The following is a 25,795-nucleotide window of genomic DNA, read 5'->3' on the forward strand; positions in this document are numbered from 1 at the left end:
ACAAAATGATATGTAGCTAAGAACACAAGCCACTTAATGAAACACACATATATATATATATATATATATATATGTGCATATCAAAGCACATACATGTGCTTATATGTATATGTATGTATATATAGATAGATCTATGTATGTGTAAAGGGAGAATAAAGAAATGTGAGAGAGAATGCCTACCAGCTGATCACTTAATAGATCCAGATGATCAGCTTCATTGTCACTTTAGAGGACACAAAGATAATTTGTTTTTGTATTATAAAGCTAATGTAAATGAAATTTAAGAATCTTGGGAGTAGTAACTCTTGGAATATCAGTGACCACTCCATTAGGCTGAAATTTTCAGTTCTCAATTAACAGCTAAATAAGCACACCATTTAAAAACGTCATTTTGCAGAAAATAGACCTTGCTGGATATTATGTTTTTCCTTTAGACTAATCATTACATACTTCTTTCATATCTCTCACTAAATACAATTATGGGAAATCAACATTTTAGCTGATATAATTATTCTTATAGAATATGGCGTTCTATTTTCAAAATGATCTCATTGCTGCTTTTTCCATCTTCCCACAAACATCTAATTACCAGATCTAATGTCTTTTGTAATCAGAAAATCTAACTTCACTGAGAGTCTTCTAACTCCATGCTGTGAAATTATTATTATTTATTTTCATCACTTCTTATCTTTACGTGCTGTAGGAGACGAGAGTTTGCTTACTTTTCTGATCAGGTAAATGGAAGAATCACTTAAAGACTGTGCATTTTTGTAAAATACATAGTATTGTAGGCATTTTTCTCCTTGTCACTATCTCATCAGTATGGTTTACAGCTCTTTGTTAAAAAGATTTTTATTTTGAGGATTGTTGCTTCAAAATTTGATTGAATGTAAATGTCAGGAATAGTCTCAGAGATAGCACTGCTTTAAAAACTGTGTAAGTTTTGTTTATTCCATACATTGAGCTATAAAACTTGTATTGCAGTGTTGGAATGTCTCTGCATTTATCATGTGATCGCATTTGCATGGAAATGTTATGAAGCTTCATCCCTTATAGCACCTGTGATTTTTGTGGTATAATGCACATAGCAGATCAAACTGATCAGTATTTCTTGGCTGTGACATTGTGAGAAAAGTAATTAGTTTGGCCTTCTGGGAAAAATATTTTAAAAATAGATTGGTTTTTTTAGAATGGTTTATAATAATAATACCTGCAGAGCAACTTCAGGAGAACTGCACAACCATCTCAAAATTTTTAGTAGGATGGCAGTTTTAGGCCTTCAGGGTCTTTCACAAAGCAGTTCCAATAGCATCCCTCAGACATATTTTTCTTACTGGCTTTTATTTGTTTGTTTGTTTGCTTACTTTTTTTTTTACTTTTGGAGCTGTCTTCTCAATTTCTTGTCTCCTGGATAATCAGAGTAAGTGTACCATTTATTAAAATGGTTGGTAATGCAGGGAGAAGATACACTGGAGCTACAGCGTATATTTAAAAAACAAACAAAACAAGAACAAAAAACAGAATCTGAATTTGATACCACCCACAGAGTACATAATATATGTGTAAGGATAGGGCATATCTTTGTTTTCAGCAAAATTAAGTATTTGTATTTGCGTAGAGAAGTTCTATTTTGTCACTTCTATATTGTTGAATCTATTCTTGAAAAAACTGCTCCGTTGTCCTTCAGTGGAAAAATTGACCTCTAATTAATGAAGATCACACAGAAATTACAGTAAGTGTTGATTAGCTGAATGTCATGGAATTCACTGGATAATTTCAGACAGTCAAGAAAGTTTTCCGTACGCTTAATAGACATCATGACCCTGTTTTAGTTAAAATGAAAGTTTGAACAAGAGAGCAAAGAGTACAGCTTTCTAATCAGGTTACATGAACCACTGTGAAACACGAAGGTGTGTCTCCTGAAATGGATAGGCGTTACCTCAAAGAAATTGTTAATCTCATTTAGCAGCAGAAGTAGTATCCACTGTGTCTTTGAACAATCTTCTAATCAATTTTACAGGTCTAGTATTTCACCAATGTAATTATAGTATGAATAGATATATGAATCTAATGAGAACAGGATGACTTTGTAAAATGTGACCTTTTCTTTAAAATTAAATTCCAGATTAATTTTATAGAAGCAGAGGGTTGCTGATGCCAGTTATTGCCATTGAGCTGATTCCTTGTTAGTTGGCCAAGGCCAAATAATTAGTAATTGACTGGATGTATAGTTTAATCTTTTTAGTTAATAAGGGACCGATCACTGCCTGGGAGGAGAAATCTGGAAATAATAATTATTTCTATAATCCTGTAGTGCTCTAAAGGCTGAGAGAAACTAGAACTGTTTTTTGGAAAAATATTTTAAAAACTTTCCTTTTTTTTGTGTGTGTTACAGAGGTAGTATTTTCTCTTTAGGCTTTCTACTTTGTTTCATGATTTATATCTTTTTATAGAAGTAAATTTCCAATTAGGATGAGATTTTGGAGAGCTTGTACTTCTGTTCAGAAGTGTATATATTGTTTTCATGATGCTCATAAGTTGTACAGATATTAAAGGAAAAACTTCAACCAAAAAGCAGTGACCGATAACCAACAAGCTGCTTTCTGAAGGCTGTTCTGACTTTGGGAACAAGAGGCCCTGATAGAGAAGCACCCTCAGCTAAGACCCCTGAAATGGAGCAAGGATGTTTCCTAAGGAGCATTTCATGGTCAATGATGTCTAATCAAGCAGCTACTACAGAGAGCAGCTTTGTGAGCAATGAAAGGTGAGCAGTGCCATTGTTCCTCTCAGGGGATACTAAGAGGGTCTGCTTGTCCCTATGCAATCCACCTGAGACCTCCACTTGCACTGCCTTGGGCCAAGGAGCCCGTTGCAGCTCAGCTTTGGCCCAGCAGCTCCTGACCCACTGACAATGTATGCAGCCCTGTCACAGCTGGCCCCTATGGACCTTGTTGATCTTGACCTGTGGACTCTGCACAGCTTGACAGTGTATCTGCTTTGTTGTGATTGACCTGCTTGGAAATCACTGGGCTGTCTTGAACCCTGGTCTGATTCTCACTTCCCAGCTTGATCTCACAGCTGTCTCATCACCATGAACTCGGCTGCTGATAAGAAATTCAGGCAGTCCTACATCTCCCCCATCCTGCTCCTTTGATATGGTGATGGACCCTGGGTGGTGATGCCTGTGCTATTACAATGCCGAGATCTCCCTTGCTACTGCTTTCCCCTCTACTTAGGGTACAGCTTGTCCCTTGCTGTGCTACTGGGAAAATAATCATACTTGTGATTAATATCTATCAGTAACATCATATAAAGCTGAGATTGACCAGCAAATGGTATATGAAATGCCGAATTGAGGTACAGATGTAGAACTGGGAGGAGACTGCCTGGAAAAATAGTGGTACAATTATGGCAAAAAGGAAGGTCTAGAAATGAGGGAAAAACAAGAATGTGATATGGAAATCAGGCAGCGAAGAATAGAGGGAGTACCTTGCTGACCATAGGAATGCAGTTGTTTAAGGAGTGCAGAGGGTGATCTAGATCTGCAAGCCCACCTGGAGAGAGTCTTCTCAGTCAAAGCACAGGACTGTCAGTCAGATCATTCTATTCTCAAAAGGCTTGGTGTGGAAGCCTAGAGCAAAAGGGAATTGTCCTCCACTGTAAACTGAAATAATTCATAGATCAGTAATTGGGTGGTTCATAAGTTTTAAGTGTAATAGTAAATTTGTAATTATGTGTGATAGGATGTACAGTGATGCAATTGCAAATGTAGCTATGTGTTTAATACTTAAGTTTTAGGTTGTTTATTTATCTATTAGTTTTGAAATGTCTTAAGTTAAGTAATGAACATCACAGTTATCTTAATTGATCTACTTCAACCAGCAGACTAAAGAGGAAAAATCAGAACCCAAGGAAACATTCTTAGACGTCTTGTGAAGAGCCACTGGTGGTTATGTGTTACAGTATAGCATACAGAAGGTCATCAGCTATCGTATTTCTTCTCAACTTCCATTCGTAAATGAGAGCTTCCTGGAGGAAGGAAAGAGAGTGGTTTCTTTCTTTCATATAAATTTTCTTCAAAGGAAGGGTTCAAATGTGACTCTGAATATTGTATCCTTCATATAATTAGTATATTTTTGTATTAGGACTGTTTTCTAATTTTAGAGAGTGTCTTAATCCTTTGGGATCTTCTGCTTCTCTTGAGCTTCTTTAATATTCCTTTGTCTTGTGTAGTTGTCCAAAGCAGTTTATGCTAAGATTCCTAGATCCTCAGGAGCATTGTACTTGAATAATTTGCTCTGTGCATGCACCTTCTGTAGTTCAATAGCAAGCAATAGTTTGATGTAAACAAATTTGTATAGCCTCTCTTTTGAAGGGAGAGAAGAGAGAGCTGAACATGTTACTCAAATTTTCATCTTAATATATGCACTGTCATGGTTTTTAATAGATGAAAGTGTAAGTGCATGTGTCCTGTATGTATGTGTTCATACTTGGCTGTTATTCAGTGAGATGATGATTGTTATGAATGACAAATTATCCATAAGAAATATTCCTCTTTAAATTTGTTGCTTAAATTGACATTTATGAGGAAAAAATCATGAACAATTAGCTGGAATGAAATTCATAGATTTAAATTTTACTGTTAGCTCTTCAGATGATTTTTTCAGTGGGTATTTCATATGCAATTTTTTTTTCACAATGTGAATTTTTTTGATGTTTTTGACAAGTAACAGTCTGATCGATGTTCATTCAAATAAACTATTGAAGAATTTACTCTGTAAAGTAAAGAATTTACAGACTCTGTGAAGTTTTACTTTAATTATTACCACTGCCCTTGGTTATCAAATAATCACAGATTATTATAAATTATTATAAATAAAATAATCACAAATTATTTTATTTTCTTTTATGTCTTGGGAGTTGGATTGCTGAGGAGCTGAAAATTTATCTTAATTTAAACATAAAAGCATCATAAATGTTTAGTGGTGATGGTAAAGCATTTCTTACCTCTGTAAAAATGATATCAAGAAGAGAAATAAATTGTAATTTCTTGTCCTTTTATTCTCTGAATAATTTAATTTTACAACTGTCTTTTTTCCTCATGACTTGTCCACACTAATAATGCTGTTGAGCTCTTAAAGTTTTTGACTCAGCCTTTTGTTAATTATAACAGTGAAGTCAAGCCGAGACATAAAAAATAATAATTTAATATTTGAAAACAAAGTCTATATATAATCTTCCCTGTTTGTTTAATGATTGCTTAATAATGTTTTCTCTGTTTACACAATACAGAAAAATGAAGGTACATTAATAGGATGATTTCAAGCCTAAGAAAACTGCAATTTTATGTGGACTGTAATAGCCTCCTGAATGTAGATGATGTTGAAAGTAATCTGAGTTCACTGTACCCTCTAGGTATAGCTGTTTAATGTTGTTTGTATACATAATTCCTACATGCAAATATTTAAGAATTGTATTACATCTTCCAGAATGTTTTTTCAACTCTGACATTTTCCTTTATTTTATTTGTTGCATTTTGAGTGCTACAGTATTGTAGGTGTGGATAAAATTGAATAAGGCAAAAATTAGGAAATGTTTGCTTGCTTAATGTTCTTAGAAATGTTGATGTATATGTGTATTTTATTTTAGGAAATAAAATAATTTAAGTGGATTTATGCTTGAGAATGTTTTTGAAAATAATTAACACTTTCACTAGTGCATGTGTTGCAAATGTTTTCTGTGCTACTTACTCATGATAGAAATAGCTAGTAGACTAAGAAAATGGAGGTAGCATTTTTTATTTACTTTAAAGAGCTATATCCCTACTTGAACTTATAGGAGTAGTAAATATAACGGGAAAGTTATAATGTGTTCTTGTTAACTATGTAGTATTTGTGCATTAAATCTTATTTCTCTCTATTGATTCTCACTTCACTTACAGTCTTGGTAACAAATTCTCTTTGTTAAGACAATGAAGGGTGTTCTTCCAAGATCTGAATGATAAATTATTTAAAAATTGCAGCAGCAGTTACCACTTTACTTTGTTTCAGCTTTCTGACAACATCAATTGCCCCAAATTAGAACATAAAATAAAACAGTGCTGACAGTATGTTTTTTATAAGGGACTCATCAATCATTTTATATTTTTATTGTGCCCTTTATTCTAGAAGTCTGACAGTATGATGTACGGAGGCCTCACTAAAATTCAAATGAGACCAAATGCAGTTGAGAAATGTATAATCAGTTTAGTGAATAGACTAGCCAAGATTTAAAAGCTTGAGCACCTCCCTATATTTAACAATAAGATGCAGAAAGGCCCAAGCAGGCAAAAACAGACATTGCTTCTTGGCCTTTCTTTCATATATTTTTTGTATGATGAATGACAACTATGCCCTTGTGGGTAGGTGTAGTAATCATTATAAACAAACTAACATCCTTTCCAAATAAATCATAGGTGATTTTTATTGGTAACTTGAAACCTGGAAATACTGCTTTATTAATAATAGCCTTGTGGCAGGAATAGTTCACCAAAGTGTTACATCAAGGATAAAGACAGATTAGTGTGAACAGATACAGTTTGACAATTGAAGCCCTAATTCAGTATTGATCACACTGTTCAGAAGGGTTCTGATCTTTAGGCCCTGTTACTGGAACACTCCAGTTGTAGCAGTTGTGGTGCATGTTTTTCTATACTTGATGCAGCAGGGAATGTGGTCACTGAGGACAAGGAGAAGGATGAGGTCCTCAATGCCTTCTTTACAACTGCCTTTAATAGCCAGACCAGTTATCCGCTGGGCATTTTATGCCCTGATCTGGAAGTCTGGGACCCTACTCAGAATATACCCAGAATATATTCAGGTGGAGACAGTCAGAGAGCTTCTCCTCTGTCTGGACTGTCACAAGTCCATGGGACCGGATGGGCTACAACCTCGGGTGTTGTGGGAGCTGGTGAGGGTGATTGCTGATCCCCTCTTCAGCCATCTATCAGCGCTCCTGATTAACTGGAGAGGTTCCAGAGGATTGGAGGCTTGCTGATGTGACTCCCATCTTCAAGAAGGGCCATAAGGAGGATCCGGGGAACTATAGGCCTGTTAGCCTGACCTCGATACCAGGGAAAGTAATGGAGCGAATCATCTCGGGTAAGATCGCACGGTATGTGCGTGGTGTCCAGGGGATCAGACCCAGACAGCACAGGTTCATGAAGGGCAGGTAGTGCTTGATCAACCTCATCTCCTTCTATGACTGGGTGACCAGTCTGGTGGATGAGGGAAGGGCTGTTGATGTAGTCTACCTAGACTTCAGCAAAGCCTTTGACACAGTCTCTCACAGGCTTCTTCTGGGGAAACTGGCTGCCCATGGTCTGGACAGGTATACACTTCTTTGGATAAGGAACTGGCTAGAGGGCCATGCCCAATGGGTAGTGGTTAATGGAGTTAAGTCCAGCTGGCAACTTGTTACAAGTGGTGTCCCCCAGGCGTCGGTACTGGGGCCCATCTTGTTTAATATATTTATTGACAACCTAGATGATTGGATTGAGTGCACCCTCAGTAAGTTTGCAGATGACACCAAGTTGGGAGTGAGTGGCTAGATGACTGTGAAGTAGAAAGAGACCTGAGGATGTTGGTTGATGCTCAGCTGAACATGAGCCGACAGTGTGCCCGGGTGGCCAAGAGGGCCAATGGCATCCTAGCCTGCATTAGAAATAGTGTGGCCAGCAGGAGCAGGGAGGTGATCATCCCCCTCTACTCAGCACTGGTGAGGCTGCACCTTGAGTATTGTGTTCAGTTTTGGGCCCCTCATTATAGGAAAGATGTTAAGGCCCTGGAGTGTGTCCAGAGAAGGGTAAGAAAACTGGTGAGGAGTCTGGAGCACAAGTCTTACGAGGAGCGGCTGAGGGAGCTGGGACTGTTTAGTCTGGACAAGAGGAGGCTCAGGGGAGACCTCATTGCACTCTACAACTTCCTGAAGGGAGGTTGTGGTGAAGAGGGGTTTGGCCTCTTCTCCCAGGCAGCGAACAGGACCCGAGGAAGTGGACACAAGTTGTACCAGAGGAGGTTTATGTTAGACACGAGGAAAAACTTATTCTCTCAGAGAGTGGTCAGGCACTGGAATGGCCTGCCAAGGGAGGTGGTGGAGTCACCGTCCCTCGCAGTGTTCAAGAGGCGTCTGGATGAGGAGCTGCAAGATATGGTTTAGTAGTTTGTGGTAGCAGTGGTAATGAGAAGATGGTTGGACTAAATGATCTTATAGGTCGTTTCCGACCTTCTGATTCTATGATTCTTTAGTGTGTTTTTTCTTTTGCTGTTGTTGCTTTTTGTTTTTGATGTTTATTTTTTTGAGGCATGTTTTCTTTTTTGAGTCACTTTGAGTCATTTTTTTTGTCATTTTGGTAGTAATTGAGATGTGATCTCTGCTATAAAAATGACTATGCAGTTTTGGAATGAGGAATATATCACCTAGACACTTGAGATTTTTTCATCTAGATTCTTCAAATTTCTTTTCCATTTGTCTCCTCTCTTGCAGTTGTTCTCTGTTCAGTTACTTTTTCTTTTATACTGACCTATACCTCAGGACTATTCAGAAGGGCCACTCTCAACGTGATCTATATCTATATGGATCAAGTGGATGATAATTTTTGTTGTCTGCTTTGACTGAGGAGTGGAAAGAACTTTTAATTTTGTTTTGAAATTTCAAGTAAATGGTTTTACCATTTTATTTACAAGTATTTCACGTTTTATTGCAGCTCTTATGAATTTGTTTCCTTTTAATACCACATAAATGTTAACTTCCTGTCCTTCTTTACAGTAGTTGTCCATCATGATATTCCCATGCTAGGATTTCATTTATTTTGATTGAGTTACTGAGATATTTCAATTGCAGTCACTTACCTTCATATTTTGATAATTTGGCCTTGAATGCTAGTGGCATACTGTATGGGAACTGATGAATCACGGCCTGAATCTCTGATTGACTACCTGAGGCAAGCAATGAGCCCTGGGAGCACAGGTGAAGGCAATGTATCTGCTCTACTGGAAGGGGGGAGCCTGGCTCCACCTCTCCTGGATCCCATTTAAGAGCTGACTGCCACTGGGGAAAGATTTCTTTTAGAGGTTGCTTCCTTTGGAATCTTTTTAGTGAACTGAGGATAAGGGTAAGTTTTCCATCCATTTTTCTTCAGCGTGATAATCTGTTTAGTCTAACTTTCTTGTATGTTGGTTATAGCATCCATATATTCATTGATTATACACATACTTCTATATTTTATGTATTGGATTAGTTACCCTGGTTTTATATAATAGTATTCTTACATTTTTTTGCCTGTGTAAGTTTATTTTTGGTTTTATTTACTTCTGCCTGCAATTATATGTGACTCAGTATCTGATGTGAGATGTTGTTTACATTACTGGTTATCTTATGTATTCCAAGTCCGTCTGTGTTTACCTGCTTCTTTAAAAAAGTGATAGTAACACTTTCTATAGAATATTTTGCTCTCTCTCTTACCAAATCCCTGAGCCTCCAGCAGTTAACACAATTGATATGTATTAAGACTTACTCATTTTATTCTCGTTCCCTTATGCCCCTTCTCAAAATGTTCAACTGGCAGAATCCAGGGTCTTGACATCTTAATGCAGATTTTTGGGAAGATGTTTCATTACCTGTCTTGTCCATGCAGCAAATCTGACTGAGCAGCTAGAGATTTGATCACATTTGGTTCGTTTGCAAATGGCAATAATAAAACAAGTCAGAACTAATAGAAGCCAAAAGAAATAAAACAAGGATGTCTTTAAGGATGGAGGAAAATACAGGATAAGCCTACTAATTACTGACTTGCTTTTACAGAGTGTGTTTTATTTGAGGAAAAAAGAAAAGGGTTTCTTCTACAGTATACTGTGTAGGAATACTTTGTCTTATGTTTATGGAACTACACTGTATGCCAGTACATTTGTAATTTAAGAAAAGTTTGTTCAAGATTAGTTGATGCAATTTTGCTCATGGAGGGTTAGCTAGTGCTTAAGTATATGGAGATTATAGCATTCAAAATGTACAGTTAATTAGTCTTTGTAATAAGCAATAGATTCAGGGCTAAAATTTATTAGAATTTTATATGTAGCAGATTTTTCATCACATATAATTCTTTTAGGTGAAGAAACGCAATATACTATTTTAATATTTTCTTGTATCTTCTCTGTGATTAACATGATACACTATTAATGCCTAACTCAGTATTGTGAACGTTTTTCTCTAGCTTAAAATAGCAAGAGTGCTAACCGCTTCATGAATTACAAATATTGTTTTTGTTTGATAGATCAGGATTTAATCAAATAGCCAAAGACTATTTCTTTAGTGCAAACAAAGGTAATGCATTCTTTTATCTATCTGAATTATGGAGGAATTATGGGATATCAGCATTAAACAGTTATTTTTTCCTTATGAGACTTGTGAGGAATATGCTGATGGAATCTCAGAAAAATGCATCAGTCTTAATTTGGAAGTATTGATAAGAGCAGTATCACTACTTTGTGCTGACATGGCCATCAACTGCCCAAAGATGTTAACTGCTCATTTTAAATTTCTTATTTTTCAGCTGTCGGTTCTCGTTGGACTTTATCTTTGTTAAACTGAAATTCACTATCTGAAATCCATTTTCTTCCTGCAAAGGTGCTTTGATGTTTTTAGTTCTTAGTTTTGAATCTGGAGAATGAGAGTTCATTATGCCTTATCTGTTAAATTGCCTTATTTTAGATGTAAGAATAGTAAGAAAAATTTCTCATTGTTTTTTGTTTTAGAAACTGCAGGATGCCACTGAGAACTCGGAGTTATATGTTCATTGAAGCCTTAAGCAACAGGATTTTCTGGAAGATGGTCCTCAGTATTTTTCCTCACTTGGTTTCTGGCACAGAGTAATTTGGATGTGTTTAGGCTGATTTTATTTCTTATACAGTGAAAAGAAAGAAAATTCTTCTAATTATTATCATTGAACAACCCATTTAGTCTTTCTTGGAAATCAGAAGGTTTTTTTCCTTTAATTTTCTTCCAAAGCTTTGATGAACCTGAGGCATTGTCGCTGAATTCAAAGCACAACATTTGTGAGATGGTCCCATGTTTGGCACCATAATTAAAAGGAACAAAGCAGTACCTTCAGTATGTATTCTCTTTCTGCTTTAAAGTTGCTGCTTAGCTGAATGGCTGTGGGCTGTGTAGTAGGAACACAGTTGCTTCAGATTCACTGCACTATTTTTCCTGAAAAATAGTTCTTTAAACTTTTATGAATGTATGAACATCAGCTCATCTGAGAATAGTCAAGCACACAATGTTGATATGAATTTGAAATTTCCATCACCATTATGACTGGGAGGAAATGACAAGGAAAGTAAAGTTTTCATTTTTGGTATACCAAGTTACACAAGCAGAAAAATCTCTTCTTGGAGGTACTTAGCTTGGTTACACATTAGTGGAGTAAAAAGGAGAGGATGTGCATGATTCGTTTGTCTTATTCTTTGTCTTGCTGTAGTTTGATACACTACATGATGCAGACAGAGGAGGGTAGCATGTGGTCGTTAAGCTGTCATCTATTTGTAGATGTAGCTGAGCTCTTTGGCTCTAACTGATTTAAAATTACATATTTTGTTCTGATTGAAACTCTCTGGCAAATAATATTTGTGATTTCATCATTTAGATATTTCTAGAATCATCCAATAGCTTCACACTTGCGAACGAAACAATAATAGCATAAATGTGGTAGTATGGCATATGTGCTGGAGTGAATTAACCCTACACTAGTTTATTAGTAATCTCACGTATTTGTACTGTAGACTGAAGTCTGAGTGACACATTGAATGTACAATCTGACAGTGTAAACAGATCTTGACAGGAGCAGCTTTAGTCCTGCTGTGGTTTGCCTCTTTAGCCTTGTTGTTTTTACTTTGATTAATCAGTTCTGGTAAATCTCAATTCCATCCTCAGAGGTAAAGCCCCTTAGAACCCACCCAAACTGTGCAAGCTACCTGTTGTACAGGACAGGGATTGAGGCCTGTGTAACCTCAAGCAGAAAGCTTCTAGCTGTCGGGTAGCAGTGGAGTAGACTGCATGTGACAGCATAGCTGGGGGTTACCTGCTGGTGCATTCAGGATTATGGAAGATCTTGGGCATCATGAGTTTTAACTGTGAGATCCTTACAATTATCTGCTGACTATACAGATATTCTGTGATGGTTGCACTCCAGGATATGATTGGCCTTCCTGGCTGCCTTGCCACACTATTGACTCATGTTCAACTTGCTGTTGACGAAGACACCCCCAAAGCCATGTCAGTGGGACTGCTGTGCAGTTGTCTTATGCCCCAGTCTGTATGTATGGAAAGATTGCCCCTTCCCAAGTACTCTTGTTAAAATTCATGCAATTGGTGATTACTCAGCTCTCAAACTTCCAGGGCCTTTCTTCTTTTGATGGGATCAACAACTCCAACCAATTTAGTATCATCAGGAGAATTGCCCAAAACACCTTCTGTCCTACCTCAGGGTCATTTATAAAAACCCTGAAGAAAACTGGTCCTAAAATGAAGCACCGGGAACCACACTAGTGACCAGCTGCCAGCTTGATATAATCCCATTTGCTATCACCTATCACATTAATATCTAGCCATATCTTTGACATCTTGTCCAGAAGGATGTTGTGAGAAACAGTATCAAATCTTTACTGAAATCCCAGAAGATAACATTAATTGGCTCCCCTTGGTCAGCTAGGTCTGTGACCTTGTCAAAAAGGAAATTAAATAAATTAAAAAGGACCTTCCCTTCATGGACCTGTGTTGGCTGTGAGCAATTGAGTTTCTAACCTGAATACCTCAGAAAACAATAAGTAGGCTACTCATGCAGGCACTTCTATGTATTGTGAAATTTAGGTTAGCATCAGCTGAAAAGAGTTCAGCTCTCCTTGTTACTCTTGAAGGACTGGGTGACCTCAAGAGGTCCCTTCCAACATCGGTCATTCTGTAGCTCTGTTTTTCTGGAAACGATCCCTGGTTGTGCGACAATGCTACACTCAGCACCCTATGGCCACATTGCACCGTGATGTTCTGCATAGGTGTTCACTGACAGTGTTTGTTCATAGGAACAATTTATTGGCAAAACTGCACAGATTCAAGTTTCCAGAGATAATGGATTTTGGGTGGTCAATGCCTGGATGTTACAGCTCTCTCTGTTGCAAGCCTCCATGCAACATCATCTTCAGCTGCATGGGATCTGGCTCCCCAGAATGTGGCTTGGCACAGCACTGCTGCATTGCCTCTTCTATAGTCTCCTGACACACCCTTCTTTGTGGCTCATTCTGCTGATGTCACAAACACTGCTGCCACATCATTGTAATTCTCGTCTCTCTCCTCTCTCTCTCCTTTCTGTAGCAGTCTATTGTTTCTTGTCTTTCTGCTTGCTATCCAGTTCTCTTTCCTTTTGACTGTCCAAATTAGAGAGTAACCATTTTGCTTCCATCATGCAGGAATAGAGTCTGAGGAGGGAAGAAGAGAGAGTCCAGTAATCCGACTTAATTCCTTAACGGTGAGTTTTAAAGATGTTAGTTAAATGTCTCGTGAGAGCTTAGATCTTAGTTCCTGAAATATCTTAATCATACAGACACATAATGGCCACTGAAAAGATCTGGAGCTGTTTATACTAGTTACAGATGCATTTTTAGTTTGGCACATTTGGCATTAAGTATGAGATGTCATTTTTATGGCATACTTTCTAGCTTTTTACTTTACAGTCATTGTCCTAACATAGTTCTTTACTGTTACTGGTTATTTCCAATATGTGGTGGCGTTGCCAGTGCACAGTAATCTTGTTCTATGATATATGGAGTTGAGAAATTGCTTTACAGTAGGTGAGAAAGCTCTCTGCTTCTCTGAATGTTACGTACTAAATGTCTCTCTTTTAATCTTATGTGTTGCCAAGTACCTTGTGGTTACCCATCCAAGTGTGTCATTTGGAAATGTACTGAGTGAATGAGGTATAGTAATATGTATAATAGATATTTGGTTAGTTGTGAAAAGAACAGTAGAACACCTATCTTCAGATGGAAGCAGTGGTGATACTTGTTACTGTTAGTCATTGTGTATCAGAAAAAGCAATAGAAATTTTGATTTCAGACTGCTCTGAAGGTAAAACTTACTTAAGAATCCCTACAACTTTCTCTTCCCATAATTTCACTTTACATACCTTTTTGTTTTCTACACTTAATGATTTCAAGGAAAAAATATGTTCAAGACAAACATACTTTATGTAGTGCAGCACAGGAATTTCTAGTTTTCTGCAAATATTTGTTAGAAGAATTAGTAGAAAGCAAACAAAAAGGAATATCTCTACATGAAAAAATAACGTAATGTCTTCATTAGAAATGTCTTAAGTACCTCCAAAATATCTCCTCCTCATGTTTGTGAGACTACGCCATTCTAATCAGTTGCTGGAAATTTTAAGATAGTTGATAGTTATCTGAAGTATTGTGCTATCTGTGTTGCAGTTTCAAAGGGGTTCTGCTTTTCTCCTTCCAAGCAAGTTCCCACACATGACCTGAAACAGCTGGTAGACTCCAATAATTGCCTAGGTTTGCAAGGAAAAGAGCATTTGAGACTGTATAGCTCTCTACTGACTGGTGCAGTCACTTTCTGATGACAGGAAAGAAGCTGATGTAGCCTCATCAGAAAACCAAATATGTTAAACTTTAAATGATGTTCTTATTTGTTTTGATACCTATACAAAGCTGCACTAAAAGGCTTTATGATGTTCTTTGCAGAAAACTATTCTTGAATGTGTTTACACTATGGGCATGCTAAAATGTTTAAAATGTTTTCTTAATTTAACCTTCATGTTATTATATATGATGGACTTGAGCAAATATCAAAAGCAGATTGAGGGACTTAAAAATTTTTGCTGTCACAGGAAAGTAAGCTGCTCTATTGTACTGGTGCTAACCTGACAGCTTTCGAGTGTGTTTTAGTTTTTTTTTTTTTTCCTTTATCTCACATGGATTGAAACATTGCAGCCTAACTCATGTGTATTAAGTACAGGGAGGTTATAGGCACATGGGAAAACTATGAAAAAGAGCAAGCAGTCTAAATCTGGGAAGAGCTGGGAGACAACTTTAAAGTTAAATGTTTTCCAAAGGCTTCCTGAATGCCACAGACTTGGGGTTGTGGCCTTGCCCTGGGGATCTTGTTACAGTGCCCAGCCACCTTCTGTTGAATAACCCTTTCCTAACCTGCAACTTGACCCTTCCCTGACACAGCGCCATGCAGTTCCCTCAGGTGATGTTGCTGCTGCCAGAGAGCAGAGATCAGTGCTGCTCTTCTGCTTCCCTCACGAGGAGCTGTAGGCTGCCATCAGGCCTCCTGTCCACCTTCTCTGCTCTGGGCTGAGCAAAGCAGGGGACTTCAGCTGCTCCTCGTCCATCTTGCCCTCCAGACCCTTCATCTCCGTGGCTCTCCTTTGGACTCTGATATAGTTTTATGTCCTCCTTATATTCTGGTCCCCAAGCCTACACACGGTATTCAGGTTGCCTTATCCCAAGTGCAGAATCCAGCACTTGATTTTGTTGAAGCCTGTGCAGCTCACCCTCACCAAGCCCTCCAATTTGTAACAATCTCTCAGCAAGGCCTCTGTAGCCTAGAGGGAATCAACACCTCTTCCCAATATAGTGTCATCCATAAACTTAGTATGCATTCAAGTCCTGCATCCAAGTCATTTATAAAAACATTGAAGAGAACTGATCCTAAAGTGGAATCATGAGGCTGCACTAGTGACTGGCTGCTGGCTTGATCTAACTCTGTTTATTACAATCCTTTGGACCTGACTCATCCACTAAGTGCTCACCCATTTTATTGTGCTTTTTTTTTATTGTCCATATGCTGGACATTTTCTCACTGGAATATAGCGAGAAACTGTCAAAAGCTTTACTGAAATCCAAAAAGATAGTACCAACTTGTTTCCCTTGGTCAGCTAGATGGGTGACCTTGTCATAAAATGAAAATAAGTTAGTTAAACAGGACCTTCTCCTCATGAACCTGTGTTGACTGTGACCAATGGCCACGTTGTCCTTCAGTTGTTTTTTAGTAGCTCCAAACATTAATTTCTCCATAATTTTTTCCAGGTTCTTTAATAAAACTGACAGGCCTGTAATTACCAGGGTCATCTTTCTTGCCCTTCTTGAAAACTGAACTTTTGCCAAATTCCAGTCAACTGGGGTCTCTCTGAATTCCCAATACCATTGCAAAAAAATAGAGAAAGGTCTCATGATGATATCAGTCAGCTCTTTGAGTACCTTGGGATGAATCCCATTGGGTCCCATAGACTCATATGCATTCAGGTGGAGCAGCAAATCCTGCACGAGTTTGGAGTTGTCTGGGAGTTGATCATTACTGCAGTCACAGTCCTCCAGTTTAGGGCACCTGGAGTGTGACCATTCTCATCAAGTAGTGCACCAATGTTCTCTCTAGTCCTCTTTTTCTTGTTAATGTATTTTTAAAAAAATCCATTTTATTTTTCCCCAATGTTATTGGCTAGCTTCTACTCAACCTGAGCTTTGGCTGCACAACTTTTTTTTTCCCTACAAAGACAAACAGCATCCCTGTAGTCCTCCCATGTTTCCTGGCCTTGCTTCCAGTAGCTTATTTTTCTGCCTAAGCTCAGGTTATTTTCTCTATTTGTGTTCTATCATTCCTCTTGTTTCCCCTGTATTAGTATCCCATTCCCAACTAAGTCAGTGGTAGTGCCTCCTTTGCTTTAAGTCTCTCTCTCTCTATAAATACATTATGGTGAAATTCATTTTTTGTGCAAGGTCTTCAAAGCTACAAGTCAAATATCTGGTGTTGCTATGATCTTGAGAGGAAGTTAGTGTTGCAAAGTGAGAGCACTAAATCTTTCACTTGATAGAAATAATCATCTGTCTAACAACAACAAAATCCCCAAACCACAATTTTTTGAAACTTGCAATAGTTCATACCTGGAGTGCTGGTGCCACTTCTGGGCCCCCACTGCAGAGGCCTGGAGGTACTCAAAGAAAGCCCAACAAAATCCATATGTAGGGACTGGGAAAAGCTGACCAAAAATAATGCTATTGCCTAGTTTGTGTTGAAACCCAACTAAATGTAGTTGTCTGATCATTTAGCACAAAGAACAGGGCCTGATAGGTTTTTATATCAAATGTGAATTAGTGATGAATGTGATTTATGCTTTGCGTTACTGACAAGGAAGATGTGCTTCTGCTTTTTTGACAGTGGTTGTGGTGTGACCAAGAGCTTGGCCAGATGGTATACATTCTTCCAAGTTCCACTGCCAGTAGATTAACTAGACTTAACTTGTTATCTAACAATATGAGATCTGACAGTTCATCATGCAAAGCGAAAACTGTGAAGCTATAATCCTGAAGAATCCTTGTTTTAAGAAATCTTTTTTTCTTTTTACAGAAACTTTCTTCCCCTGATTAGGCTGAGAAATCTTTAGGCCTGATTTCTAATCCTTAATATCCTGTTTGTAGTTTCTACACCATGCTAACTTCCTTAATTTGTAATTCTCACTTTTGTTGCAAGAGCATTCCACTGTACTCATATTTGTTTTTTGTCTGTATTACTCTTGATTTTGAATGTCTTTTTGTATAATTATATTTTATGGCAAAGCATCACTGGATTCTCTGGCTCCTCTGTTATTCCCTTTGATTTTTGAACTCTTAGAAAAACTAGTATGGTTAGAACAATGCAAACATCTGCTTTCTGTGTAGGATTTTTGTAATAGGCAAGCAAGGCCTGATTTATTTTATTTTGTCCAGTTGGACAATATTGTCCAATATGCCATTATGACAGAAAATACATATATTATTGCTGGAGACTGATTATAACTTAATATTTCATTCACATATGTTTCAGAAAACAGTTATGGAATTAAGTCTGCAGTTAGAAGTCATCTAAGTCTTCCTCCCCTGACTATGATTACACTATTTAAAAAAGGGTGTTACAGTTAGCAGTGGAAATGCTAAGTCACAGCTTGAAATGATGATTGAGCACCTGGTGGGAAGGCATGGCCAACCCAGGGGAGCTCAGGTGCAAACACTGCAGCTGACTGACAGGAGTGGAGCCAGGATGCACCCCTTCCCAGACCTCGTTTAAGGGTTCACAGTGGAGGAAAGAGTATCTTGAGATTCCTGCATGCATGAGCCTTCCTGGGGCAAAGTTTTCCTTTTTTTTTTTTTCTGTTGCATCTAGTAGACTGTCCCTTACCTTAGTCCAAGACCTTGCTGCTGCTGCTTCTTGTAACATAGTTTAAATCAAATTATAAATTTACATAAACATACAGTTAATTGACTATTTCATTGTATCTGTATATTCAGTATTTTTTTTCAGTCTATTAAGACATGCATTTTTAAGTCTCAGTACAAAGTAATGCCAAACTTATACTGCAGTTGACTTCTAATGGTTGATTGATTTTTTTCTTTCAAGCAATTTCAGATGATGCTAAACTAAAGGGGATGATTTAGGAGTGTTCAAACACATGAAAACAGTATGTTTGCAAATGCTAGTATCTCATACATACAAGATAAGGAAAAGGTAGGAAAGCAAGGAAGTTAGCATAAATAACCTGTGTTATAAGCATGTTAACGTGGCTTACCTGTGTTATATGCAGAAAGTCTAAATTCTGACTTGTATTTTGTTGCTGAGGAAAGTGTAGGAATATGCCATAAGAGCTAAATTCTTTCTAAAGGAAAGAAAGGCTTGCAGGACACACAGAAAAGATCCTGCTTTCATTTAAGGAAGATTGAGAAGAAATGTCATTTCTAAGCATATTAAGAGAATTATGAAATAAACTAAGCGTGAAAATCAAAGTAATTGAAAATAAATCAATATTAATTGACAACTGCCACTCTTCCTAATTTGCTTTGTTGCCTCTAGTAATTTGAAGGACTAGAGGCAACAAGTAGAATGGTACATCTATTTCCCAGGACTACCTGGGTAGACTTCCACTGAATAACAACAATCTTCAGTGCTATGGCAACTCATTTCTCAGTCAGACCACTTCATAATTCTTTATGCTTAAGTTGTATGCAATATTTCCATTTTGTGAATAATTGTTTCCTTAAACTGTTATAAAGTTACATCTCTATTTTCCAGTTGCAATATCATTGACCTATAATGGAAGAAGAATGTAGAAATGACACTTGCATAATCTAATTGACATCATTAACAATTTTTTCCATCATTAAGGAAAAAGAGGTGGTGATTCTTGCGAGCACCATGCTCCTGGGAACAGAGGAATCAATGTTTAATAGAGGTTGTAATGCGGTTTCTCTCTAGGCAAGAGTAGTCAAAAATTCCTACCACCTGACTATCAACAGCTTCTTCTGAAAGAAAAAGAAGTGTTTTCTTCTTAGGGGTGCTGGAAGAGCTGATATAGAACTATGTATCACAGAAGCCTAAATATGAGACTTGTCAGAGAAGTTGGAACCTGTTGGATTAGTTTATAGTGAAGTAGACATAAACCTAATTCTTCTGGGGACTAGCCAGAGCACAAATCTTTTCAAATGCCTGAAGAAAACTTTGTGAATGATTGCAGTGCTTCAAAGTCCAGTGACAGACCTCGACTGATTGCCCAGAGTAAAAATACTAGGTGTTTCGGAAGGCTCTGTGTTCAGGAATGAACCATAAAATTTTGAAACTTTCTGTTTCTTATAATGTCAGTGTGTTCTGTTTGAGTAGGGAATAATATGTAAAGGTATCAGCTTCTATTAACTTTAGAATTATTTAAAACATGATTTTAAATGATCTGTGGCTCTTTCTGTGTTGTGCATACTAATTTAAATGACATTTCAGCTAGAGATGTGCCAAACAAACTGAAGCTTGCATGCTGTAGAGCTGTCCTCTACAACAGTCATTGTTTAGTATAATGGATGAAGGTCTCTGAAGGACATACATATTCAGATGATGAGATGCTGGAGATAGTTTTGTGATCCTTTCTTAAAAAGCTAGATTATATTTTCAGTGCTAATCAAGTTAGTTCAAAACATTAATGTGACTCCTCTTACACAGAAAAAGAAATCAAGCAAATGAGAAGTGGTTTAGCTAACTTACCTGACAAGTCTGGGGCTGTACTCAGAATAGAGCTCAGTCGAATTAAGTCTTGAATTAATTTCTTCATTATAGTCATATAGTGGAGTTTTTCCTTCTGCCTGAACTTAAATCAAGAACCTAAAATACACTGGGTTCTAGCTAACATGCTTTGATTCACCTGCTGTTATCATGTATTTTCATATTCTTTTGTTTGATAATATCACAAATGGCACCAAATCCTTTTGCTTAAACTACTGATTGTGGGGCTTCCTAAGAAAATTGCTGTATTTTATTTGCGTACATCCTACTGATTGCAGTCTAATCACAGAATCATTTAGTGTGGAAGATGCCCACAGAGCTTCGTCTAATCTGATATTCTGTTTCACACTAGCTTAACATCAAAGTTTGAGTAAATTTTTTAGAACTTTGTCCAATTATCAAAGTCACTAACATTTTTTGAAGGGGTTCTGCAACTTCTTTATGTTCTCAGTGCCTAATATTTTTCTCCTTCTATTGGGAGTTTCACTTGCTTTAATTTCATGGAATGATTCGGATGGGACTTATGAGTTCATCCATCCCTGACCCTCTGCTATGGGCAGGGCTGACCCCTATCAGCTCAGGCTACTCAGGGCCCCATCCAACCTGGCCTTGGGCACCTCCAGGGATGGGACATCACAGCTTCTCTGGACAGCCTGTGCCAGTGTCTCGCTGCTTTCTGAGTAAAGAATCTCCTAACATTTAATCTAAGTCTACCCTCTTGTAGTTTAGAGCCATTATCTTGCCCTATCACTGTTCTCTCTGATGAATAGTCTCTTCACATCTTTCATGTAAAGCCCCTTTATGTATTCAAAGGCTGCAGTAACGTCTCCCTGGAGGCTTTTCTTCAGCCTGAACAACTCTTGTTGCCTTGTCTCTGTCAGAGACTGTATTGTCTTCAATGTGTTGAAAACATCTCAGCACCTTCGGAAGTATTCTCTGCATCCAAATACTTGTCTTGGATGAGGTTACTTTGTAAGTACTAAGGATGAGTACTTTGTAACTTGATTCTTTTCTGCAATGGGTAGTACTTTTCTCCCATAATTTTCGCTGTCATCTGCCGGGGAGCTGGGAGACCTACGAACATACCTGCTAGTGAGAGAGACACTGGGTATCTCAGCCTTTCCTATATTTATCAGTTAGGTTTTCTTCGTCATTCAGCAGGAAACCAACATGGTGTTTGTTTTTCTGCTGATGGGCTTGCTGGTGTGAAATTAGTGCTAAGAAGAACATCTTCCTCGCTATCTTCAAACTGAGCTTCAGTTTGACTTCTTGTTGCTGTCCTAGCATGTTCAGATGATACTTCTGTGTTCTTCCCAAGTAGATTGTTCCTGTTTCCACTACAGAGTCTTGCACACTCAGAATGCTCGTCTTTCACTGACAGCATGCAGAGCTTCTAGCAAAGTATGGAGTAATTAACTTGGACTTAAGGGTTTACATGTCAATACCCGGAGTTTGAAGATGGCATCTGCCACGGTGCTTTTCATATATACCTAACTTGTAAAAAAAAAAAAAAATCATATAATGAGAGTCTTGACTTTTCTCAGTTTTTGCACTGGATGGTAAACTCAGCCTTCTACCACTGTGGCTGTGAGGGTTCTTACCATACTGTAAATAAAAGCGCAAAAACCACAGGGTAAGTAAATTGTTCTCAAAATACATTTTAAAACATTACATCACTCAGAATTTACCAAGGTTTTATTTTTAAGATTCCCTTTTCTGGATTGTAGAGATTCAAAGTGGGTGATATTACTGTACCTATAGCAGATGCTATAGATACAGCTGCGTGGTTAAATATATGCAGTCTAAACATTTGACATAACAAATTGGAAACCATGATTGCTTACTCTTACTTGCATAATTTATCTCTGATACTGTTTATTATACCTATCGATTATTTCCTATGTATGGTGTGTTCTGTTGAATTAGTGCAAATTTTTGGTAAGCAAGTTTTAAAAAATTAAAGAAACAAACAAAAAAAAAAAGGCACAAACAGTATGTTCCTGACAATCAGAACAGTACTTTTTTTGCAGAATACTTGAAAAGTTTGTCAGGATCTTGAATTTAGCTGCTTAAAAGATTAAAGATAAAGCAGGAAGCATGAATATGATGGTAACTTGCTAATTGAAAGCATGAGTTAGTTAAGTGCCATCAGTTTTAAACTGACAAGAAGTTTTTTGTCATCTTGTCTGACTACCACTATAGAATATTTATTGTACCATGTCCCCTTTTCATTCTAATCATGACATCTTCCAGGAAAAAAAAAAAAGTATGCAGTATCAGCTTGATGACAAGAGATTAACCTACTTTGAAGTTTCTGAAAAGAATATGAAAGGTTAGGAAAACAGTACTGCCCCCCATCACTTTCTATGTTTTCTTCCTCTCTTCTGCTGCAAGAGATACAGATATTGAGAACACTGCTATGTACAAATGGGCAGGGTGTGAAAAATTAGGAGGCTGTTGATTTGCTGGTACTGCTGAGAAAAAGCAAACATGGAACGGATTAGTAGGCGTAGCAGGCTAGTGTGTCCATGTGCTGAGTTATTGACCTTTTCACAATTTTTAGTCATAATATTTTCAAAAAGGTAAATCCATGAAAAATTAAGTTGAAAAAGTAAGGTGATGTTGACAGTTCAACACAATTACAATTTCATTTAAAAAATGAACAGTAAAATGAGTTGGGCTTTGATACATGCTAAATAAACTTTAAAGAGCTATTGAAATCCTGTCATTAGAAGCAATGTGTGTAGTACAAATACTTTCACTTTAGAGAGTATAATTATTATTAGATTAGATAGCATAATTGATTTTTTTTTAAAACATTTTCATCTTCAGGTACCTACCATTTTTTAATCTTTGTTCCTATTCAGCATTAGTGCTACAGCTGTCTGCTTATAAACTATATCCACCTTCTCTACCATTTATACAGTTAGTAGTCTGCAGTACATACAATTTTTTTTCTTTTATGGCATAATATCACATGCTGATTACAGGAGTACATGTCTTAAGGGAGTATAATGCAATGTTAAGTTTTTAGTCCTTCTCCATCTACAACAGTGTTACTAAGAAAGTGAAGATGATAATTATTTTTCGTTCATTTGTAGGTACTTATAGATGTAAATATTTGGAAGGCCTGGTGGTTTTTGAGCATTATTATTAGAATTAAGGTTAAGTCAGTGAACGTATTTGCTTTAAAAGATTTTTTTTTGAATATTTGAGAAGGAAATTAGTTATACTCTAACCACACATTTTTGTTTAAATTCCCACAAGATTTTAATAATTTTCTCATTTAATATTTTCCTTAGTTGGTCTTGTTATAAAATAAACATTTAGGAACCCCAGGGTTTTTTCACCCTTTCTGTAAGGAGAAGGGTATTTTTTCCTTCCCTTCAAATGCTGCCTGTACAAATGTCAAAATTCACAAGTTATTGAGCTGCCAAGTCAAAGAGAATTCCATGACTGTATTTGAAAAGAGCCCTTTGAAATGGGAATGAAATGAACTTCTGAATACTGCATACCACTCAGTGATAACAAAAATTCATAGTGGAAAATGTCACTGAGCAGCAAAACTGGGTGTTTTTTGTAGAGGTATAATAGGTACGTGTTTTCCCTAGAAGTCATTTGCTGCTTACGTTTCTAAGGCAGGCCAGCGTTCATATCAGCAAGGAATCATACTGTTTGCATCAAAGAGCTGATCAGCACAATTCTGAGCCTGGTCTCTGTGCTCAACTAATCAGAATGATACCATTAAATGTGCATGTGAAATACAGACAGCATACCTTAACGTTCCTCCTAGTCAGGTGTATTGTGGATACAAGTAAAAGAAGAGATTTGCCTCAGTCTTTCTTGTATTTTTGCAGGATAAGGAAAATTCAGGAAGCATCCTATTTATCTAATTTATAGGACTACACTACAAGGAACCACAGAGAACTTAGTTCTTTAATTAATACTGACCAAATTTAATTTAAGAGACTAATATTTAAAATGAACTAGCTCTTTATGCAGTCAACACACTACAATATTTTTAATGACCTCAGCCATTATGCTATTATGATAATTCCTTGCACTTTTTCTTAGAAAATTTGTGATTTCAAGCAAAAATAAAAAATTACTATTTCTCTGTACTGAAAATTGGCTTATTTTGTTAGTTTCAAAATGTAATATATCTTAGTTCCTTTTGAGCTTCTTTAAGCAACACTTTCATATTCTCATTCCTCTAATTTCTGTGGACTAATTGGTGTAAATAATATTTGAAATAGTACACATCTTTGCTTTTTTTCCTCTCTCCTAACTACGCAGAGGATGATTGAACAATGCCTTCATTGAGAGTGGTGTACAGGGGAAGACTAGTCACTTGGTCTGAATTTACAGAAATACAAAAGGTCTTTATCTTTGTGCTTCTATCCAGAAGATGTATAATTCTATACTTCACATGCTTATGATGTTCCAAGAGGTGGCTACTGCACTTGCAGATCATGTAAATGTCTGAAATGCTTTATTAGAAGAATAGGTGAAAATCAAGAGGGAAGCAAACAAAATAGACGTGCTAATAGGCTTGGGAATGTGAGTTTGCTTGCTTTTATCAAATGAGTTGAATTTATAACATTTTATTTACAGACTAAAGAAAAGCTACTATTTACATTATAAAGCAGTGATACATTTTATTGCTCTTACAAAATGCTGTGTATTCTTCAGCACCCTCTACTGGTCTTGGATGAAGCAAAAGTTGAGCAAGCAGATAGAAAGCACGCAAACAAAAATTGTTTTTCTTCCCAGATTTCAGTTATGACTCCATTTGTGCTTCTGCTTTTACCAAGATATAGTCTTTTGCTTGTGAATCTTCAAGTCCTGCAGCAGAGCGGTTGGAGCTTGACGATCCTTGAGGTCCCTATGATTCTATGAATGCTTTTCAGATATGGGTACATCAAGATGACTTAGTCACCTCCTTGAGATGCCTGCTTATCTTACTCCAAGATGTTAAGCAAGAACACACTTATCCACACCACAGTTTCCTCTTGGTCTCTTATTTTTGCTTAGATTAAGATTAGGAAGCAGAGAAAGGAGTTATGCTGCAAATGCAAGCAGTCTTGTTTTTTTGTTTTTTTGTTTTTTTTTTTGGTGTTTGTTTGTTTTTCTTTTCCCTCTGAAGAAGAAGGGAAAGAGAATATAGACAGAAAGGACCTTGGTTCTGTTGGAAAACTGTTCCTAGGAAATAAATAATAGAGAAGTTAAGGGAAGCTAGACAGCAAAACGGAAGCTAATCCATCTTGCATTTTCCTTTTAAGAAGGATCTTCTTGGGCAACTCGCTCGTCTTTGAAGAATGTGTTAGTTTTTCTTTTTCCAATGTTACCTCACAAATAGCTAAACAGTTCATCCCTATGTCTGTGTGCTGCTTCATGTGAAAAGCTTTGTAATAAAAAACAATATTCTGAACAAAGCTGTGAGTACTGTAGAAAAAGTTTGCACTTTTGCAGTTGAATCTGAGAAGAAGCAGTCAGAGTTTTCTGTATTGCTGCAAAGATTTTGGCAAGTCAGAAGGTGGCTTGTCTGAGTTTCAGAGTTTGGGAATGCTGCTGAGCTGCAGGAATTTCTCCTTAGCACACTGCGGCTCTTTTTTTGAGTACAGGGACATACTGTGCAAGGTAATTTAGGAATGATAAAATATTCGTTTACACC

General features: G+C 37.2%; 1 long non-coding RNA gene across 4 annotated transcripts in view; it reads left to right on the plus strand.

Moving 5' to 3' along the window:
• The first annotated feature begins 9,101 nt into the window (after positions 1 to 9,101).
• LOC109370037 overlaps positions 9,102 to 25,795 on the plus strand; it is a 60,268-nt gene continuing 43,574 nt past the window's right edge. For 2 of the 4 annotated variants that reach the window (XR_004161917.1, XR_004161913.1), the window contains exons 1-4: positions 9,102 to 9,151; positions 10,788 to 10,863; positions 11,041 to 11,142; positions 13,494 to 13,552. This is a non-coding gene — a long non-coding RNA (uncharacterized LOC109370037). Of the gene's footprint in view, positions 9,152 to 10,787; positions 10,864 to 11,040; positions 11,143 to 13,493; positions 13,553 to 14,510; positions 17,829 to 25,795 lie in introns of those variants that run through there. The other 2 variants (XR_004161916.1, XR_004161919.1) reach the window with 2 other exon arrangements.

Source organism: Meleagris gallopavo, chromosome 1 (assembly GCF_000146605.3).
Source record: "Meleagris gallopavo isolate NT-WF06-2002-E0010 breed Aviagen turkey brand Nicholas breeding stock chromosome 1, Turkey_5.1, whole genome shotgun sequence".
Lineage (NCBI taxonomy): Eukaryota > Metazoa > Chordata > Aves > Galliformes > Phasianidae > Meleagris > Meleagris gallopavo.